The sequence below is a fragment of the Macrosteles quadrilineatus genome, unplaced genomic scaffold (genome assembly GCF_028750875.1).
Source record: "Macrosteles quadrilineatus isolate MER2022 unplaced genomic scaffold, UCM_ALF_1.0 Scaffold_2__2_contigs__length_208266976, whole genome shotgun sequence".
Lineage (NCBI taxonomy): Eukaryota > Metazoa > Arthropoda > Insecta > Hemiptera > Cicadellidae > Macrosteles > Macrosteles quadrilineatus.
This window is the reverse complement of record NW_026542595.1, coordinates 113,913,573-113,931,397: the sequence shown is the minus strand read 5'-3', so window position 1 is coordinate 113,931,397 and position 17,825 is coordinate 113,913,573. Positions and strand designations below refer to the sequence as shown.

The 17,825-nt window shown below is 36.8% G+C and overlaps 1 protein-coding gene across 6 annotated transcripts in view; it reads right to left on the bottom strand.

Annotated features, from left to right (window-relative positions):
• The window catches only part of LOC128985513 (transcriptional enhancer factor TEF-1-like), a 116,143-nt gene that overhangs the window by 57,243 nt on the left and 41,075 nt on the right, over nt 1-17,825 (bottom strand). The window contains exon 1 of one of the 6 annotated variants that reach the window (XM_054405076.1): nt 15,380-15,396. The exons of the other annotated variants lie outside the window; for them this stretch is intronic. The gene's annotated coding sequence lies outside the window, so the exon portion shown is untranslated. Of the gene's footprint in view, nt 1-15,379; nt 15,397-17,825 lie in introns of those variants that run through there. 6 annotated transcript variants of the gene reach the window in all.

The following is a 17,825-nucleotide window of genomic DNA, read 5'->3' as shown; positions in this document are numbered from 1 at the left end:
AAACAATCTGAGTTTAAATGTCGTGTACAACATCATAATCAGTTAAACTTGAACGACGCTATTCAACATCTATTACTGCATCACAACCTCCAAATGAAAGGCAATTTATCGGTCCGAAAGGACTTTTAAATTTACCTAGGGTCAATTTCACAAAGAGATCCACAGATTAAGTTAAAATAGTATTTATCCACGACGCCAATGCAATCTCGAACTTCGCTTTCTTTGCAAAAGAATCAAATAAAGCTAATATTTCGAAAAAAAATTAATAAGCATACTCTCTTGAATGCAGCAAAAGACTGAGGGAGGACACACTGACTTAATTAACAAAAGCCTACACACCTTTCTTCTATAGCACAAATGCTATCACCATCTTCGCTTCACCCATGACAAAAACGTCAACAGCGAAGGAAAGTCAACAGACCGGACTGGTCATCCTGGACGACACGGATGGGCGACGAAGAAGAAGAACGTAATCTAGGGTCGGTGACTCAGAATCAGACGATATCCATAAACTGCTTCCTGAAGAGCGCAAAAACACGATAGCCTGCAGCCAAGCAAGTTTACGACAATACTAGACGTTCTGCTCCTCTGGATAAACGATGTCTCCGATGAGACAATGAGTCAGTCTGTCAAGCAGAACAAACTGCGAATTCATCATTTGCTCGTTTAATAGCTTTCCCAAGAAGGACAGGAACATGAGGAATCTTTTGGACCATAACAACAGCTTTGAAAAATTGTGAAGTTTCCATGTAGAACTAAGAAGGTCTTAAAAATTGATGTGTGAAGAATTTTTGGTCATAGGGAACACGAGGAATCTTTTGGACCACAACAACAGCTTTGAAAAATTGTGAAGTTTCCATGTAGAAGAATATTTTGGAAACACTTTTCCTATTGTCGATAAGTGAAGGTAGAACTTCTCTGATACATTTGTAATTTGAATTAATGTTATAGCTCCGGTGTACAAAATAAGGATACAGTACTAGAAAGACTGAATTACCTTGAGTGCCCTGACAGTTCCAGGTAATCTCTATGGGACTATAATCTGTGTGATGGAACCTGTCTTCTGACCCTCCGTTTACCTTGGGACTGGCCAATGGGTTAACTTCCGGGCTATACTCCGCGCGCTATAACTTTGCACTTGGAACTTGCACAACTTGGCAACGCTGCAGGGCTCGCTACCCCATCCTATACCTGTCACATATCGAGCCAAAGCGACAAGAAGCGGGCGCTCGCCTCGGCGGTGCGACGTTGCCGATACAAAATTCACACGGAACACCAAAAATCCCAAGTGCAAAGTTATCGCGCGCGGACTATAGTTCTAGGTAGACGAAGGGTTAGAAGACAAGTTCCATCACACAGACTATCGAGAAAGAGGGAATTACATTCGAGAAAGAGGGAATTACATTCGTCCCTGCGCCCTCCCTGTTTTTCTACAGCCATATATCAAACCCGACTGCATCATGGTTTGTTATATAAGTCATTGAATGCATTGATTGATTTATTTAGTATGATTATCCTACAAAGGTTTGTTGTTTAAACCGTTCAGCCATAATTTTAATAAGAGTAACATCTATTAGATTCCTTCTAGAAAATTTAGTGATTTTGTGAAATTCAAGTCATTCATACTATGTTTTACCACTGGTAGTACTAAAGGTATATTCTTAATTTACTGATATTAAAAATTATTAAGGCTGCAAACAAGCTATAGCTAGGCAGATGTGTTTGAATTGTGCTCGCCCTGTAATAAGAAGGTTACATCCTGACAAGTCGAAAGTTTTAAGATTCTTCGAAACTGGACCAACGAGACATCTAAGTTTTTGGATTCGATCCCAAGTAACTACAACCTCATTCATGACTCATCCATTATCCATCTTAGCCTTCAAATAATCACCCAGTGTGTTAGCGTAGTGTATACGCAATCAAATATAATCATGAATACCTGTTAATCGCCACCACTGACAATCGCTGCCAACTCAAATTTTGCGACAATCGCTACCAGTCTCTACCTGCGGCCGTGAGTCACCACCCTCACCACTACGTGACGACATACCTTATTCCCCTCCCTTCACTTACCACCCTATTGGGAATGACCACTGAAGTAATACCCCAAGAATGCCCAAGTCTGTTTTAAGCTCCAAATTTGAGTTGGAACTTAAAACAGACTGTTGTTGAACTACGCAAACTGGATCCTAGGTAAGGATTTTTTAAAGTTTTGCCCTAATAACCAATAAACACCAAGTAACCGTTTGCATGAAATTATTAATCTTTAAAACAACATTCAATTATTTTGTTCAGAACGCAGTAAACATCTACGGTTGTATCATAAGATAAATACTCCTTATAAGGAGATGTTATCCAACGGGTTCAGACCGGGGGAAACATGACACAAAAAAGTTCGTTGGCAACTACTTTTCTCATTTTTTTTTTGTCAGGTAAGTTAATTAGATGGATTTTTTTGGCTAAAGAGTTCAATTTTTAAGTCATTTTTTATGTTTAGCTGATGTTGTTTGGTTGTAATGTAACTTAAATTGTACAATGGTACAATCTCACTTTTAATAAGGATTAGATATTTAATTTTGAAGAAGTACAGAAAAGTTCCTAAACTAGTTAAAAAAACACGGAGTACATTTAAATGTTTATCGTCTTATTTTTTGTATTCATCTAAAAATGAGTATTGTTAGCACTTTTATAAAAATCAATATGACAGTCAGAATATCAAGGAGCGTTGTTAAGACGACCTTCTTTCAACGGAGTTTCAAAAACGATCTTGTGACTTTGAAGATTCGTATATTGTAAACGAAAAGCCAGAACGTTATAACATTTTAATAAAATATAGATACATATTATAAATTACACTTACCACCTTTCATATGTATTTACCGTCTTCTGAGTCAACAGTTTAAGTGTAAATATATTATTACAAGTGTTATTAGACGTACTGTATATCTTTTTATTTTACCGAATTTCCCTATAGGGAACTAGCTATTACCTTCGGTGGTACGAGACCTAGACCCGGGATCGATTTACTTTTCCATTTTGATGTCCCCAGAGGCCAAAAACACCATTCGTTCAAATATATATACGACCGTGAACGCGATAACTTAATAACGTAATTTTTGTCCGATTCTGATGAAATTTGGTTTAAAGGTGTAAGGCGGGATAAACTTGAATGAGTTCACGAACCAGCATGATCGAACCATCGGAATGGGGTAAAAAAATTGGTTTTCTCATTTTTACCCTCGAAACACAAAATTTCCCAATTTCTCTCTTGATCTTTTTAGATCTAAGAGCTTACAAAAATATTTAGTACCTATATTCAAGTGTTTTTGTACGGTTATTGGTAACAGAGAAAGTTCGAAAAATTGTAAATTTAAAATTCACATGTTATTGTTATGGAGAATATTGTAAAATGTTGTAGTTTGCTTCTTTAAGTCATAAGTCATTTAGTTGGCCAGATATACATTAACGCCTTGGCTAAGTAAATATAGATTTAAAAATACAGAGTGTCTTAAACTATAAAATAACTACTAAACTTTATGCATATATTTTGACCAAACTTGACAAATTTATTGATTTTATACTAAGCTATAATTATTTTACTTAAAAATACACTTTATTAGTTCCCTTGTAGCAGCAAACCTGGGTGCTCATTAAACCTAATGTTTTTAAATAGATTTAATTAAAAATTAATTTAGAAAAATGGAAATTCGCTTAGTCGGCAGGTTTGCTGCGGCGGGGAATATTTTTTAAATAAAACACTTTTTATTATTATTGCAGAATATAATGTCAAATTTTAATGTTGATCCATCCATTCCGTTTGATGCATTGCAATGAGCTAATCTCAAGCTTCGATCTTTCTGAGAACATAGGCAGGCTAATGTACAAGTTAACAGAGCATTTTATCATAGCGCATTCCACTATCGGAGGAACCTAGCGAATATTTTAGGACCAATTATGCAATCCGGTAATTCCCAAACCAAATTATTTTGCAATTCTTCCGGGCACATTCTATTATTAGAAGAACAACCCTAGAGCAAGTTTTAGAACTAAATATGCGGTACGGTATTTCCCAAACTAAATTATTTTGCGTACATTCCTTCAAAGTACGTGTAAGGCGGATCATCATACCCACCTAGATCATCTGTAGAAGGTCCATCGGTAAAAATATTTAACAAAACCATGTATACTGACTAAAAACAAATAGTGTAAGAATCAATATAAAAAACGTTAACTATTGCAATCGACTGTCCTTTGAACTTATCGCTAACTCTCCTTTGGATCGGGACTAGCTAATTCTGGTACTAACTATGAAGTAGCCGTGATCATAGTATGACACAGTCTCGACACTCCCCCCCCCCCCCTCTCCACCCAACACCCTCTTTCCAAGAACGGGCCGGACTGGTAGCGATTGTCACTGGTAGCGAATGTCACTGGTGGCGATTTACAGGACACCATAATCATATGAACTTTTAAGTCAGTAGTATAAAAAACTATTTCGTTCCCCTTTCAACGGTCGAACCTCGACAAAAGATCACTTCTAAACCATCAATCGTATGCCTTGAAATAGCAATCACAAGTAAGGTCTGGAATGATTCTATCAACCAATCAGGGTGATTAAGCCGTAGAAAAAGAGAGAGAATACAGACGAGTCGAGTGACGGGGCAAACACAGACCGAGGTCGCGCCAAAATACGACTGGACTCCCGCCAAATCTTACCTCCACCTCTTGCGTGCGGCATGTATGGCTGATTCAGAAGGGGAGATGCCCACTTTTTAGATTTAATGCATTTTATATGAGTAATCATCGTGTTGCTTAGGTACCATTTAAGAAAGAACCCTTTTAGCTATGCATATCAAATTTTAACTACTTATTTGTATTGACATTTAAGACAAACTGTACTAATTTAAATATGTTCTACCAAAAAAATCATATTTTATCAAGATTTTTAAAATATATAATTTTTTCACTATTTTACAAATATTAATTAATTTTATTGTTAATGTTTTCTTAAACATAGAAGCAAACTTTTAGTACACTTTGTGGGCCATGATGTCCTAAGTAACAGAAAAAAATTTGAAGTCAGTGGTACTTATAGTAGTCTGGAAAATGGTACCTAAACATTAAAAAACACAGTTTCGGAAAAACTCATTTAAAGTCAAGCCTAGGCCTACCCTATGCCACATTATTCCTCATCAAAAAACAGCACTATTATTATATACACATATGTTATGAAGAAAGAAAAACAAACAGAAAAAGATTTTTGTTGACTATTTAACCTAGCAACAACATTAATTCAGTGCAACCATTCAACAAAATTAAATTTCTAACATAAATTTAATTGACGCTAATTCAGCCCATTGTGACTAAAACCGAGTGTGTAGTACTATTTATATTATTTTTTATGATTGTTAGACTGTAGTAAATATATTAAAATTATATATTTTCTGAATCAGGAAAAGATGAAGAATTTTTCAATACAATAAACAAAAAATTAATTTTTTGACCGAAAAACTGGGCACTCCCCTTATGCTTTACATTTTCAAATATAGAATTTTCTGGAACAGTCTCGGGGATGTATGCAGTATTGATTTCTAGAATAACATTGTATTTACCCTCTGCGCTCCATTTCTTACGGGGTTAAGTTTTTAAGATGAAATTTGTAAATAAAACTAATTTGTTGACTTTGGGAGTGAAGTAACAATAACATGTTTTTTTCTTTCTCGAAATAAGCTAAAGTTAATAAGTGATGGTTAAGTTGAATTGGCCGCAAGGCTAAAAACGCATCTTACAAAAAAAATCGTTTTCCACTTGTGTTAATGTCAAAATACACTTTATGTTCGTAATCTTCACTATAAAACATTCCGCTTCTGATGGACCGGATTGAATGGTCGTGCATTAATTGAGCCAAAAGAGTTCCTTAATTGCGCCAAGGCCTCAAACGGTCCCAAAAATGTTCCCTAGTTGCACTAAGCCCAAGCCAGGTAGGGGTGAGTTGCCGGCAGAAGAAATGTCCTTGGTTACGTGTCATCCTAACCTAACATAACCTACTCAATTATAGAGTCAAAGAGGGCCACCACTTGGCGCATTAGGAACGTTTCGGTAGCTCCCTGTAGTAGTTTGCGTAATTCAGGGATACCTGACAATCTGACTCAGGTCACTAGACGCAATTGCCATAAAACAAGGGCTCAAACAACGTAAATGGTAACCTAACGAACTAGAGTACTCCATTAAAAACTCCAATTTTACAGCGAGAAACAATAGGGCCGTAACACGAGACCTGGGAGAAGGGGGAGATCGTTCGGAGTGGGGACGTCTACCGCGACGAGCAATAAATTCAGCCGTAAATTGAAACAGTAAACACAGATAAAACGGAGAAGATAAAAACAGGCAGAGGAGAGGAGGAGAGGGGGAAAAGGAACTGGGGAAAAGACTGCGGCGAGATCAAAGCTGAGAATTTGTATCGGGCAATCATGGGAGATTATATCAATGAGGTATAGCGAGGATCTGTGGTTAGGATATAAGTAAATGGCATTACACTGCACAAACGAGGTGGTAGTACAAGTTCCGTGAATTCACCGGAGTATTGCTAATGAAACATATTCGACTAGAAGGTTGAGAAATGGATGATCAAAAATTAGAGGATAAATTGCATATTTGTTGGTGTGTTTTAATTCAATGAACTCCTAAAGTGTTGTAGGGTACATTCAAAACCCTGGGACTCGTTACCATCCAGCGTCTTTTGTTAAGAAGCATCATAAATTGGTAACCCAAATACAACAAATAGTATATGGATCCAGAAAAGGAATTAATACAGCAATCTTCAGATCTGAAGGCGAGCACAGTAACCGTTGGGCTGCCAAAAAATGTTCTTAATCAATCTGTGCCAGAGGTATACATTCTGTTTGGAGACTATCAAATCGATGAACTAACAGCAATTCAATCCCTTCAATAATTAAGGTCATTACACTGTTTGATTCAAAACGATCCAGTATTATTACGTTTTTCGTGTGCTCTGTAAGATTCTTCTACAACATGAAATTCTCAATTCAAGAAAAATTCGGTTATGAACACATTTAAGGTTCGAGCCTACGACCTCTGTTTTCTTCTAGCCAATTCTTGAGCCCCTCAAGATCCATCTATCAAATCCATCCCCAAATTAAGAAAATCTTGTCCTACAGCGAGAGGTTGAAACAAAAAATCACAAGCGTCACGAAACCTATGTTTCTTCGAAACTCAACTTCTGTGATCCTACTCTTCTCTTCGAACCATCAAGAGTTTTGATTGACAAGTCTAAATGATCTAGGTCCATTTCTCAATCCAAACGCAACATAATTCCCTCTAGACCATGTCAGTACAAAACTGTTACGTTATCATTAGCATTTAAATATAACCCCTCAGCTCGATTGCCTCATGGGCTGAACTTTCGTCACGACCGCGGTTAGTGTTGGTTGATTTATCTGCGATTGTCAGAACGCTGCTCTAGTGATATAGTGATCTAGTGATACTAGAGAACAGCGTCTTAGAGCCAGACCAATGGTCACCTTTCTTGCTTCTTGCTAATTATTCTAATCTCCACTTGCAGATTTGTCTTCACGGCAATCTTTTCTTCAAGATCAAACTTGAATTTTCATGGAAGACTGTGTTTAAATCCTTGCATTTATTTTCATCGTTGAAGGGTTTTTTCTTTCTTCGGCCGTTAGATAACTCAAGTAAGCACCTAGTTCATATTGTTGAGCACATTGTGTTTGTATTGATTTGTAGTAAAATAAAAAGAAAGTGTCTATTTGCAAAGTTGAATCCAACGCAAAAAATTATGAAGGTCCAGCTTCGACCATACTACGCATTCTGGGAAATCCATCAAGAGACATCAAATTAGTCTGACACTTGCCGCATCCAAAGCTCTTAATTCACTGATAACTGATCCTTGACCTCAATCAGCATAGTCCTCTCACATAATAAAACATCCAATGATCTATGGTCTGTAGAACTGGACCTGTCTCATGATCCTTCCTCTACCTAGAACTGACCCTGAAAACCATTGACTTAAGTAGACAGAGGGTAGAGAAACAGGTTACACCATACAGGCTATATTGAGTCTAGAGACCAAACATTCCAAAGATACAGTTCAGACAATGACGTAACTTTAACACTACACGAGGCTTGAGAGATGATCAGATTTAGCGATAGTGTTTGTAACAGTTTCACCGTTATGTAATCCCGGTCATATTTTGTTTATGGTTTTTAATGTCTTGAGATTAAGATCGTACACAAACAAATATATCCAAGTTCAACGTGGTGGAATGGAAGGAGTAAACTCATTTGAACGACACCTTTAAGAAAACTTGAAGATTTAACGGGTGCTGTAGCTATTATTACGAATTTTAGTGGAGACAACTCACGCACTTCATTTCTTTGGTCTTGGAAAGAAGCGTTACATTTTATAGAGTAACAGAATTCTGACCGGCGGAGCACTTTAACATTTGCCAGAAGTGTTGACTGAAAGGTTTTCCAGTGAGGATGGAAATCATTTCACCAATCAGAGAATTAATTTGAGACCATCTTGGTATACAAAATGACATAGTGGAGAAGTATAATACTGTAGGCACATTTCACTCTTCTAAAAATAAAAACATTTTTCCAAAATAGAGAAATGCAATAGTTTTTCGAAAGATGAAGCTACTGAATGATAGGGTTGGAACCAAATGGTTGGATTATGAAATAGAAAAGCCATAGCAATTCCAGGTTCAAACAAATTTCAGGAGTCTATGACCAAAATCCCACTATAATACTACTAACAACTACTTCATGAACTCGGTGTTCACGATAAGTTCAACCAATTAGCCAACCTAGGCTTGGAGGTGTCAACAGCCGGTTACCATAGTTACCGCGACCACACGCTGCGGTAACTGCGGTCACAGGTCACGATCATGGGTTACCACACCAAGTCCAAGCATCTGTCTACAGTAAATCGTGCGGTAAATGTCTCTTGGAAAAGTGACGTCACAAATCATGAATTCTCGTCACCAAAGACACTGATGGGAAAGAAATGAATTGTGTAACAAAATCTAATAGGCTCCTAATACTATAATAGGCTGCTGAGTGTCCTTTACTCTGTATGCTGGAACCAGTCTCCTGATCCTTACCGTAGTTTCCGGGCCAGAGTCCCAGGTAGGATGGGTCATGATGAGACGGCCCCCCCCCACATACATAGTACAGAGCTATAACTCCTGTGACAGTTCCCGTGGCAAAATCCATCAGTTCTATACCCCAATTCCTTTTGACATCTTCCAAAGCAGTTGATTCTCTTGGGAGAACCACTCCTGACATAATCTGCTGCTTAACAGAAGATGTATGCAGAATTCCTCCAGCTCTAGAATCTGTCCACACTCGATCGTGCAGTAAATGCCTTCTGGGGAGGGATGATGTCACAAATGATAAATTCTCATCATCAAATGTAACATTTGACACAGGAGATGAATGAATGAATTGTGACCCAACAAAATCCAAGTCATTGCTCCAAAGTTTCCTTGAGCTAGAGTCACAGTTCCTCGGAGAAAACGACCAGCTGATCTGTGAGGAGTATAGAACTAATCCACAGTTAAACCAAAGCACTTCTTTTAAAGAAAGAGCGCATCACTCTCCTCCAGTAGAGATAAGTTAATGTTTCCTATTGCTACATGGAATCTACTTCTTCGCCGAAGATGTAATATGTTTATACTCGTATAAGTTGATAGTTGGTCGCCGGTCTATATACAGTAAAATCCTGTAGCTGTAGCAAAAATATGCTGTATTTTCACGTGAAAGTTCTTAACAAGGTTTAGACGCATTATTAAATTTGGGAAGAGCCCAAGAGCTCGGTACTGTCACCTTAAAGGAGATATTTCTGACGTATAAGTTATTAAGTTGATAAATCCACAATCATGGTAATTTTGGCAAACTTTTAAGAGATTTAAAAACTAATAAAACTTAACGATTTTGAAAAAAAATAATGAAAATTATTCTGTACTTTGTCAATTATATGCATTCATGGTTCATTCTCCAGACATTACGTCCAGATATCATCCATAAAACAATTATTCAATACCAGTTGACAAAGCTATAAAATCTTAATGCAGTTGAATAAGTTTAACATCACAAATCAATCAAAGGGACTAGCAGATGAAGCAAACTTTAGACAGTTTGACACACTTCGATCCAATGCAACACGACGTGATACCGCTCCAATTCCACCTCAAAGGGCCGATGACGTCATTTGACAGCTGTAAAAGTCCAACACGAAATAATCCGAGACCGAGAGACGACAAACTTGGCGACACGACACTGTTGTGTGTCACGAACACAAACCCACCTCCGTCATTTGATAACACTTTACATCTGCTTCGACACGTAACGTACAACGGTGAACTTACACTCTGAAGGTCATGTTGACATTTGGATTGCTATGGTTGGCTTGAGAAAGGCTCAATGAATTTCACATTTGAGACTTTAATCACTCAAATCTGCATTGGAAAGTTAGACAAGTACAAAAAACCTTTTGAATGCCACAAATGGCTACATTTTGTCCTAGACATTTCAAAAGTCAATTAGAAAATTTAAAGATCACAAGATAAATCTTGAGACAAGTATAAAGTAAGTTGTTTTGAACAATACTTCGCGACTACAAAGGTAACTAGAGCAGTCCAAATTCCTTTTTGATATAACCTTTGATACTTCCATCGCTAAAACCGTTTTAAGTCCAATAACCTTTTAAAAAGCCCTTTGAAATTCATAGATCATTATGGTTGCTAAAACAATTCCAAAAGGTTGTTTTGAATGCCATCGTTGACTCATAGCGAATGACCAAAAGAATTTTCAAGTGCCCTCAACAGCACAATGTAAACATTCGAAATGAAAATCAATTAAACATATAGTGAATATTATGATCGTGGAAAATGCTCAAAAAAGCCACCACAAAACAACCTAAAAATATTAATTTGAAACAAATAGCATTGGTGAGCAAAATTAAAACATTATTTGATCAAATATTTTGTTCGAATCCCAAGAAAATGAACGCGATACTCATATTGGTAATGGAAAATTACCTTTCAAGGTTGAACTCTGCCAGTAAGCAGGTGAGACTGACGCATTCACAACAGTTGATGAATCAGACCTCAATTGTGACATAGTCTTCACAACACAGTTTAGATAAACAGACTATACAACACCACTTCTTTGTTGACTAAACATCTACTGAACTCTCCACAGGTGAGGCAAAACAAGAGATTATGTTGCATTTCGGCTAAGTGATTTGACACGTTAAAGTGTGATGAAGGTCTATATGGAATATGGATTTTTTCAAATGTTATGTCATTTTGATTTGATACTTTGTGTATATACTTTTAAATACTGTAGGGACTTTTTTCTTTTTGAAACACTGAGCGACCATAGCCAAAATTAAGTTCTCTTGATGTCTTCACCAATAAAGAAGAACTGTTGTGGAATTGAAATTTCTTATACAAAAATTCCTTCCAATTTAGAATTCTTCCAAAACATACGGATCCCAAAATTCCCAATTCCAAAGACAGTTTCAACAGGACATTAAAACACACAGGTGAGGTTTTTAAGTGCATGACATGAAAAATTTTAATCTCGAGCTTCAACTAGGAATCAATTTTCAGTTGATTCCAAAGAAGTTTCATGAACTTCCTAATTATTATAACTTCAGCATCACCACAATCTTCTATGAAGGTCTAACACTATCTAAACACAACCAACAAAAAAACTTAAAGAGTCAACCAGACGGACCTCTTTGGATTTTGATTCAGGTCATCATCGGACCATAAACTCATCCTGTGGCCATAAACTCAATATGAAATTACCCCGTAGATGTGGACTCACACGAAACCAGAAAGAACAACAATGCAAATTTGACACGAAGGAGAAGCAAAACTCAAAATTTTCACCCTATTCCTAGTATAAAGTTTAATTGCGAACAACATGGGAGCTAAATCTTCAACTAACGGAACATCATCATCCTCAGCACGTTGCAGCATTTCTCTGTTCTCGCACCTCGGCTTGGCAGACGCCGCTGTATTATTACTCTAACAGCCGCGTATCAGTTGACCCTCGTCCTCGCCTCGTCACCTCTCGTCCTGGGGTCGTCACGGAGTGGAGCTGCGGGCGGTACACCTGGCAGACCTGCAGGAGTTCAAGAAGGAACATTGTTGCTGAAGATATCAGCGTCTGCTACACAGTATAGACGGTAGAAACTTAAAGAAGTATTGCAAAAACTCTTGGGGATTTTTTAAAGACAATCTGCAGGAGTTCAAACAAGGAACATGTTGTTTAAGAGAATTCGCGTCTGCTGAAAAGTATAGACGGTGAAGGTGGAAACTTTGAAGAAGCCTTGGGAAAACTCCTGGAAACATCTTCAAGACAACCTGCAGGAGCTGAAAGAAGAAACAATGTCACTGAGGAAAATTAGCGTCTGCTGACCAATTATAGACGGTGGAAACGTTAAAGAAGTCTTGGAAAAGATTGTCGAGCAAAATTTATATAGGACAACCTGCAGTAGTTCATGAAAGGAACAACTTTGTTGAAGGAGTTTCTGCTGACGAAGTAAAAAGGCTGGGAATGTTAAAGACGTCTTGGAAACCCGTCTGGGGCAGTCTTTAGGGTAACTTGCAGAAATTTATGGAATGAACAATCTAGCTGAAGGAAATCAACATCTGCTGACTAGTATGGACAATGTGTTCAAGAAGTAGAGTAAAACACCCTGGCAAAATTTGTGTGACTACCTATCCATGTTCAAGGAAGAAAGAGTGTTGCTGCTGAAAAAGAGCGTCCAATCAGTATACTGTGGAAGTTGTATGTTCATGAAGTTGTGGGAAACCTCCTTACTGTCCCCATTAGGCGATGGTTATATAATTACAGCAATAAGTATATTTCCCGTGTATGTACGTGTTAGTCAGTATACGTCAAATATCGTTCGATTGGATGTATTTTTAATAAAATATCCTAGATACAACAATCTATATTTGACACGTATGGCAATTATACGAGTAGATTCTCATTTTATTATAGATTATCTTAAAAGTTTTTAACACTTATTTTACCAAACGTAAAATAGCATAACAACAATTTTTTTCCCTGTAAACTACTCAAAAACTTAATCGTGAGTAGAATCAGAATACTTGACGACTATCCTCACAATTTCCAAACCAGTATTACGAATGGCGCTTGAGATCAGATGTCTACTTCTTCTTCTCACCCAGCATGCTGAGATCAGCTGCAACCGTCTCCAAGGCCACTGGATCAGCTGATGTGAGTGTTTTGCTGTGTTGCCAAGTCGACCGCCTGTAGTGAACGGTTCTGCTGACTAATCAAACGATTGTGCACACCTGGAGCGTGTACGAACATTCTACATCTCTCGGATGGTTTGGTTACCAGTTAATTCAACCACTAAATATCCTATTATAACCTGTGAGAAGTGTCACACAACTAGGGGATAACCAGAAGATATAAAACATGTTGGATGAGTGCAACTTTAACATCTTCTGCCTTGAACTCACGATCATTCTAGATTCGGATGGGTTGGCTACGAATGGAATCAACTACTTAATATTCAAGTTAAGTCAGGTTTACATCACTCAGGAGGTAGGAAAGGGATGTAGCAAGGAGACACTAAATAGCTTATTCCCTATATGGGAAATTCGCTAAAAGACGGTGGACAAGTGCAAAGTACTTTTTTAAGTTTTTGCTTGGAGACCTTGGACTCTAGAATTCTAGAACTAGAACTATAGGATGATTTGATTAGGTATAAATTAGTTTGACCACTAAATATATTACTTAAAGCTGCGAAAAGTTGTAAATTACCGGGGTGATCAAGTGTTGCTGTAACCATTAACATAATCCTTATTATGGCTAGAAGGTAAAAAGATATTGGGGAAGTGAAAAGAACATAATTTTGTCAAAGATAGATGTGTTCATGTTCTAATGAAGAAGACGTTTCTGGCATCAACAAAACACGTACGGAAAGGAAGCAAGAAGAAAGGGGGTGGTTTCATTAAGTCAGGTGTAAGAGTTGTGTTCATTTCTTGAACAAATGTTGCAACCTTTAACGAAAATTATGAGATAAAGGAAAGAATCCGATTACAAAATCCTTGTTCCAAAAGATAGTTTAAAGCTCGTTGTTTCCAATGAACCAAACTAATTGGATGGTAACAAGATGGCACCATTTTTTGTGTTATTCACCTTCAATATTTGTGACTTAATTGAATTTTCCACATAAATTGCAACTATCCTATAATTTCCACCGACTTATCGCCACGGTCAACCAACAAACAACCGATTATCCCACTGGACGCTGCCATTGCTGACAACTTCCACTATTGACACCTGAAGAAAAGTTGACAAACCCCAAGAAAAACACACAAGACCTCCCTTTCAACCGGTCACCTTAATTAGAGTAATTAAATCGACATTCCCGCGATTTCGACATTCCAAACTTTTTCCCGCGGAATACTCGCGTAATTCAATTGATGCAAGGAATAAAACGGCGGGAGATTTACAATGGCTGCCGCCGCATAGCTGGACTGTGGATTCCGAGCAACAGACACACGGTCGTTTATCAGCGGCGGAATTCGCGGTCTTCAAAGACATTCGGACGAAGAATCCACCGGCTGCTAGACCGGTGACGAAACTTTGTGCGACCAAGTTGCGTAAGTGGAAGAAGAAGAAGCCCTGTGAGAATAGCATGAGGAACGAGTGTTGTACAACTATTGCTTATAATGCTGATAAAATATTCATGTTCTCTGATTAATACAAGTAAACTTACACTTCGCCAATCTCCAGATTGTTCATCATAGCTTCTGATAGAATTTCTAATTCAACACTGAACAAGATGATACGTGCGATATACTCTGTATGATGTAACCTGACCCTCCGTCTACTTGGGCACTTGCCAATAGGTCCGAACCAGAACCAGGTACAAAGGGTCACGAGACAGGTTCCATCATACAGACTATAATTTCAAGTTCCTTCATATACAATCTTGATGTTCTTATACTCGAGTTTGTATAGAAGGTAACAATCTTAAATTGCACAACTGGGTAGTTGATTACTTATTCGTCGTTTTCACCGATTGAATATCATAAATCATAAAATAATCGTGGAATTTCCAATAAATTTAAAAAAATGTGTTAAACCCCCATAGGTCTAGTGGTAAGTAACAAACAATGTAGGTAAGAATCGTTTTGTAGGAATTAAATTTCCGTTGCATTCTACATGCAACTTACAACATGGTTGCAATTAAAATCGAAATAACGAACAATATAGCTTATATAACCATAAAAAATTAATATATCAACATAATCAATGGTTACCAAACTTATTTGCTTACATGGAAATGTTTACTTCAGCACCAACTCACCTGTAAACAAACAAAAATAATTTTAAACAAATTGCAACAACTGGCATTCCCATCATAAACACTACGAATACAACCTTATCAAAATAGGCGCGCCCTGAATTCCAGTTAAAATACATATGTCCTGGAACACTTCCATATTGCTAAGGGTGTAGGTAACACATATTTAATCTATGTGAAATAAATTCAATCTCAATAATTATGGTAATCGTGTTGATTTTAACAACTACTAGAAAATATACCAACACCTTTGACGAACGTTTCATAACTGCTTTTTGTGTACAAAACGTCAGTAGCCTACTAGTAAGTCAGATTTCTGGCTACCCGAGTGGTAATAGTACTCGCCTTCAAATCTGAAGGTCGCTGGTTCGATTCCTAGCAATCGTTACTGGACCTAGATACCATTATTTGTCATCGGGCTATCAATTAATGATGCAAACAGAAAGTTAGAAGTTAAGTTACAAAACCAGGGTTTGGAACGTTCCCTCGAAATGTTAATGGCGTAGATGCACAAAATTAAATTAAAATGCACACAATGCACCAATTATGAGTTTCTCAAAAATGTTTCAACAGTACGCAGCCTGCTTAAACAAGGGGGTTTTCAATTATTTCCCTAATGCCAGCTTCATTTCAGCACTGCAGCTAGACAATTCATTACAGTATGTCATTGTCTAGTGCTGATGAATTACATTTGGTGCAGTGAAGCTGTTAATGATATACGATATGGTATGCAAGTTTAGTTTTCCTTTGACGATTTTTAAATGCAATACAATGGCTATTTTGTTCGAAAACACTGCAAACAATCTATTTTTATTCAAATTTTACATAGGGATAAATGGCGAATTATACTTAAAAAGCGTAAGGTTAAGGCTTAATGTAAAACTATCTTCGAAGGTTAATAAGATATATAATTGGGACTCTCTTTTTAGAACTTTCAGTATTTTTTTCTGAAGAAGGGGGGATTGAAAGGGATTCAACATATTAGCAAAACAATGACATAAAACAGATACAGCACTGAACACACATTATTAAACAATCACTAAAATACCCAAGAAAACACGCAAGTCTGTGTTTAATCAATAAAAAATAATAATAAACGAAGTTGTATTTGTAAACATAAAATTAAAACCAGTCAACGTTAAAATTTAAAAAAATATATATAGCATAAAACCAAAATAAAACTACTGTACCAACCATATGTTAAAGAATTCAAAACAATTAAACTAAATCAATAACATCCGATTTGATTCAAAACATTACATAACGAACAATAGCAAAAAATTAACCTTAAAACGATAAAACACAGAAAAGTTTGTTCCGGAATCCGAAATAATTAATTAACGAAACAACACGACCGTAAAAATATGAGAGTGGAAAACAGTAAATTTATAAAACAAGAGCTAGTTCGCAGTTATTAGTGATTAATTTACGAATCAGAGAGAGGAAGGGTTTTGGTAGCGGAATTCCGCGGGCGATTTTGGGGCATGCAGCATGGATTGTGCAATAATTCCTGGAATTTAGTTGTCCGGCGAAATGAACATTTCATCTTCATTAGGCGAATATGTCAGTCGTCAATAGTAGAGATTCGAGCGAGTACTAACTGCAATAACAGAAGGGAATTCGTAGGTTGCTGACCAATCCTTTGTGTATCTATGTGTCAATTACGTTGTTCTAATATTAGATCAAGCAGTGAATAATACGTTTGTTATTTGAAGAACAATAGATTTTTTGGATTAAATAATATGAAAACAAGGCGTTCCGTGTGCAAACTAAACATTTTATAAAACGATAATGCAATACCCTTTTACCTTTCAAAGTTGTTTTGTTTTAGACAGTCATTAGGTGAATAAGGCTGCTAAATTACAATAAATAAAATTTGTAAATTATAGATTACCAGTGAATTACATAGCTCATCTAAACTATCATAAAAATTTGGTGTGGTCTAAATAGTAAACCAAAGTAGAAGAAAATGGTACAAAGATGGTCCATTATTCTAGGAATGTCTACATTAACTTATATTTAAACCAAAACCTCCATGTAATAATTTAACTCCATCCCAACATAAATGGTGTTTGTCTAATCTTTATATTGTTAATGGGTTCTTAAACATATATCCATAGTTAGTCCGCAACGATTGAGATGTAAACAAATTCTGCAATGTGAATATAATTTTAAATAATTTATTTATACATGTTACTTGGACGTGTTGGAGCTAAATTCGTAATTGGGAAAATAAGTAACGAAAATCACTCCTAAGAAGTTAAAACACAATTTATACACTTTTCTACCACACGTTCTATTTTAAAAGCCACAGTTGAATGGTTTGATGGCCAAACCACACAAATCCCACGGTTTTAAACCACACGACGATCGGTTTAAACCGTAATTTTATGCCTATTGGAGAGAGTTTCTACCAAAA